Source organism: Portunus trituberculatus, chromosome 48 (assembly GCF_017591435.1).
Source record: "Portunus trituberculatus isolate SZX2019 chromosome 48, ASM1759143v1, whole genome shotgun sequence".
NCBI lineage: Eukaryota > Metazoa > Arthropoda > Malacostraca > Decapoda > Portunidae > Portunus > Portunus trituberculatus.
In genome coordinates this window covers 4,018,425-4,023,424 of record NC_059302.1, presented here as the reverse complement: position 1 = coordinate 4,023,424, position 5,000 = coordinate 4,018,425, and the positions used below count along the sequence as shown (strand labels likewise).

The 5,000-nt window shown below is 44.1% G+C and overlaps 1 protein-coding gene across 1 annotated transcript in view; it reads right to left on the bottom strand.

The window, feature by feature from the left end:
- Nucleotides 1-5,000, bottom strand: part of LOC123498942 (locomotion-related protein Hikaru genki-like) — a 170,306-nt gene that overhangs the window by 16,339 nt on the left and 148,967 nt on the right. The gene's annotated exons all lie outside the window — the stretch shown is intronic.

Here is a 5,000-nt window from a genome sequence, read left to right as displayed (position 1 = left end):
CTTATCCTTCTCCCTTGCATTTGCTTCCAATACTTTCTGCTCTATTGCTCTTCTTTCGCTTTTATTCTTCATCTCTCTTTTGTTCTTATTATTTCCTTCTTCTTCTCATCCTTCTCTCTTCATCTCTCTCTCTCTTTCTCTCTTCCTCATTTTTACATCTCTTTTCCTTCTATTCTTTCCCCTTGCTTCCTATACCTCCAGCTCCCCTTTTCCCCTTCCTTCACTCCCTCCCTTTCTCTTGTTTCATTTTCCATTCATTCGCTCTCCCCCTCCCTCAATCCTCTTACTCATCGCTTCTCTCTTTTTTTCCTCTCCTCTACGCTTTTTTTTTTTCTATATATATATTTTTTATCTTTCCTTATCTATCCGTCTTTCCTCTCTCTCTTATTCTATTTTTATCTTTCAATGTTTTCTTTCTTTATGTCTTCTCCTCTCCTCTCCTCTTCCTTTTTTCTTTTCCTCCTCGTCTTCCTCTTCGTTTCTCCATTCTTGCTTTTTTTTTATTTTCTCGTCATGTTTCCCCTCTTTCCCTCGTATCTTCACCTCTTTCTGTTTCCCTCATCAATCTGCTCCCTCTTAAATCTCTCTCTCTCTCTCTCTCTCTCTCTCTCTCTCTCTCTCTCTCTCTGGTGGTGGTAATGAGTCTCGCCGTTGACAAATATTTTCCTTGACAACTTAGGCTCGGCAAGGGAAGCTTCAGCGATATTTTCTATTGGCTGCTGTGTGTAGGCTGCAGACATTACGTATATCATCAGAGAATTTATTTTCATGCAGGTCACCACTATCACCACCACCACCACCATCACCACCATTGCCATTACCACCATCATTATTGTACTAGTGGTGTTGTGCGCCATCACTGTAATGACTGCCTCTGTCCTGCTGCTGTTTCATGAGTTCTGTTGTGGCAGCATTACGAGGACGTGTGTGTGTGTGTGTGTGTGTGTGTGTGTGTGTGTGTGTGTGTGTGTGTGTGTGTTTTCAGGAATGATCTCACTGGTCTCATCATTGTTGTCGTAATCGTCGTAATCATCATCATCATTATCGTCACCATAAAGTCCACCATGAAGACTTCTTTCCACCACCACCACTGCAACCAACCAACCACCACCACCACCACCACCACCACTACAAATAAAGCTCTTCCTCTTACTCCTCCTCTTTCTCTTACTACTACTACTACTACTACTACTACTACTATCACTACATCAACAACTACTACTACTATTACTACATCAACAACTACTACTAATACAGCGCCCTTCAAAATAGTAACAAACAAAACACTACTACCACCACCACCACCACCAACAACAACAACAACAACAAGCAATAACAACCACCAAAAACCAAGAGCACCCAACACCAGGGCGTAAGATGTAACTGATGACACAATCCATCAACGTCCCTCGAGCGAGACTGTTCCTTCTCCATTAATTAGAGAAAACTCGTTGGGAAGGGCGACGGTTGAGGAGGAAAGGGGAGCACGAGCGGAGAAGAGAGAGGCAGCAGCGAGGGGGAGGGAAAGGGTTAAGGGTGAAAGGGCTAAAGGGCTACCTGGCTGTTTCCCTTAATACAGTCCTCGACCCCAGCAAGGGAGGTAAAGGGAGGTTGCATTTTACCTCTCCCCCTGAGAACCTAACAAACAAAGGGTGGCTGGAGCTGCTCTAATGAGGCGCTCCGAGCTGTTTTGTTCCGGGGCCTGACAACACTGCGGCGGCGGCGGTGGTGATGGTGGTGGTGGTGGTGGTGGTGGTAACTTTAGGCGTATGTTCACTCCTGGCTAAGAGTAGAGTAACTTTTCGCACTTATTTCCGTCGTAAACGTTTTCTTCATTGCTATTCACGACTGTGGCAAGATTCAGATTCTCAACTAAGCCTTTTGCTATATAAAACCTAGAGTCTAATTTGAGGGACCGTACAGGTTTTTACTTCACCAAAAAATCCAATTACTGGCACTCAATGGTCTAAACTACTGTCCCATTCCTTTTGATGTGTGTGTGGTGTCTTTCAAGCGGCACTGCAACGCTGCCTCAGGACATTTTAACAAACATGAGAAACCACACAAGTCAAAGAGGTTAATTCCCCTCATCTGGTGAGTCACTCAGTTGCTGGGGTTTGTAAAGAGATTGTAGGCAGTATGCTAGAGAGGCTTACCACTGAAGGAAACAATAGACCCACCACCACTGCGGGGGATTCACTAACGCACGACCAACATTCTACATTCATCTCCATCTATGATTACAATAACTTATCAAGCAACGTGAACACCACCTTGTTTACTGCACTGCATTGTTAAGTTGAGGAAACTAAGTGTGTGTGTGTGTGTGTGTGTGTGTGTGTGTGTGTGTGTGTGTGTGTGTGTGTTTCACAAGATAGGCTTATTTCAAACCTGCATATCCATCCATCTATCTATCACACACACACACACACACACACACACACACACACACACACACACACACACACACACACACATACACACACACAAAGAAAAGAAAACCGGTATTATTTCTTGTTTTCTTTCATTATATTATGAAAAGTAAAAATAGCAATACATTCTTTTAAGAAAACTAATCACTGTGTGCTGTTGAAATGGCGACAGAATATTACTGCCTTAAGATATCAACACAAGACGTAATTCCTTTTTGTAAATAGACATAAATATAAAGGCAAACGAACAGATAAATAAAATAAAAAAAAGTTAGCATCAAATAAATCATTAATGTACCAGAGCAAATCAAACAAAAGCACACAATGAATGTACAAACTCATCAATCTTGCCAACTAAACCTGTATGATGTAACACGTTTCTTTTATTGCCACACACTTTCCTTTAGCCATCTCTATCTTTCAAGCGGCACTGTTTTTGCTTTTCTCTTTTTGCTTTTTTTTTAATACAATCTTTTGAGTTGCACTATCGCCTGAAAAGACTGTTCTTTGCAATTCAAAACAATAGAAAAATCTTTAAAGGTACAAAGAGAAGATATTTTCAAAGTCAAGTCGTCTGAATGTCTTGTGACTGAATAAAGCAGTAAAAAGAAGCCTTGAAAGACATAACAATTATCACAGCACAGATTCCTTGCAACATAAACCAAACCGCAGCTCTGCCTTAGTTCCGTGCGTTACAATGAAGTGCAATATTCAATGTGGCACGATAATTAGTGTGAGGTTTGGAGCTTATTATGACTTGAGGTGTTTCGAGCTCTTCACGTACTGAACGACAGTGACACATAACACTTAGCCATTCGTTAGTTATTGTCTCCTCCTCATCACAAGGTCCTGCTCGGCAACGCGCTCTTCTTCCTCCACCTCCAAAGAAACGTTTCACGTTTCTCGTCATCCGCGGCGGTGTTCCTTCCGTGTTCCTCTTAATTCTTATTATGGTGTTTCCTCAATGTTCCTCTTTATTCCTGTGGCGGTGTTCGTTCCGTGTTCCTCTTCATTCTTGCGGCGTTGTTCCTTCCGTGTTCCTCTTTTTTCTTGTGATGGCGTTCCGTTAGTGTTCCTCTTCATTCTTGTGGCGGTATTCGCTTTGTGTTAGTCCCCATCCTTTTGGCGGTGCTTGGTTCGTGGTACCCAGTGGTTCTTGCCATACGGTGTTAGAATGATACTCGGCGTGTCGTTAACATTAAGTATTTTACCCAAACATCTCATCCTACAGCCGCAAGCAACAGACACTGACTTTTAAGGGTTAATCTACGGCAGCTAGTCAGCAATCTTCGCTTTCCTCTCCCTGCTGGCGTCCAGACCTCTCAAATTCAAACACACTCTGCACCGGGATGACTTGGTCACACTCCTTATTGCCCGTCGTCTCTCCAAACACGATAATGCACAAACGCTCAAGATTTCTTACCTTTCTTGGTGTGATTGAACGTCCCTGTCCTCCTTTTTTTCTTCCGGAAACGTTGTCAACCTCCTTGTTACTCTCGCCTGTCGGGTGCAGGGTATCTGACACCAAGCACTGGGTCCTCAGAGGGGCTGGCAGACACCAGCCACTCCCTGGGGCCTGGCACTGGCCCAAATATTTCCTGTACCAAAAACTTAAGCCTGGCCTGAGAGGACATGCACTCTCCTATGAGGAATCTTCATTTAGGGACTGCTGGGCTCGATACTTACTTGTATCCCACACAGTAAATGGCCCATGGTGAAGGAATAGCCTCTCCAAACACGGTGGTCCACAGGTGTTCCAAACTATTAATTCTTCTTGGTCTGATCGGACGTTCTTTGACTCGTTCTTATCGATGCCTAGATTCTATATGCTTGCCAAACACCTCATTCCATAGCCGTACATAATGGGTAAGGACTACTCTAAGGTGATCTACTGTGGCTAGTGAGAATTCGCTGATCTGGTCACACTCAATTTCCCAACGCCTCCCCAAATATGGTAATGCACAAGTGTTCCAAACTACGAATTTTTCTTGGCCTCAAAAAACGTTCCCAGCGCCGTTCTTCTTGTTGCCTAGATTTTGCATTATCCTAGAAAGCTGTATTCAACATTTGCAAGTAACGGTCGGTTCCTACCCGTGGACTGCTCTGCGTTGAGGGACACGGGGTTTCGTCTTGACTTTCGTTTTCCCTAGATTCTGTACGCTCCCCAGACACTTCATTCCAGAGCTGCACACAACGGGTACTAACTTCTAAGGGATGGTGTACGGCAGCTAGTGGGAATTCTTCGTCTGTTTCTTCCTGCTGGTGTTCAAATCTCTCCACAAACTCAAATACAGTGTTAAATACAGTCATCCTCCGTCGCCTCCCCAAACACGGCGATGCAAAGACGCTCAAAACTACCGACCCTCTTTAGCCTGATCAGACGTTCCCTTCGCCGTTCTTGTTCCTCTTCTCGCTGCCTGGAATCTGCAAACTCCCCAAACACCTCGTTCCAAAGCCTCACACAACGGGCAGCAACTTCCACCGCCTGACATTTGGCAGTTAGTGAAGAGTCTCCGTTTGTTTCTTCTTGCTGACGTCCAGAGTTCTCCTCAAACTGAAACATAGTCT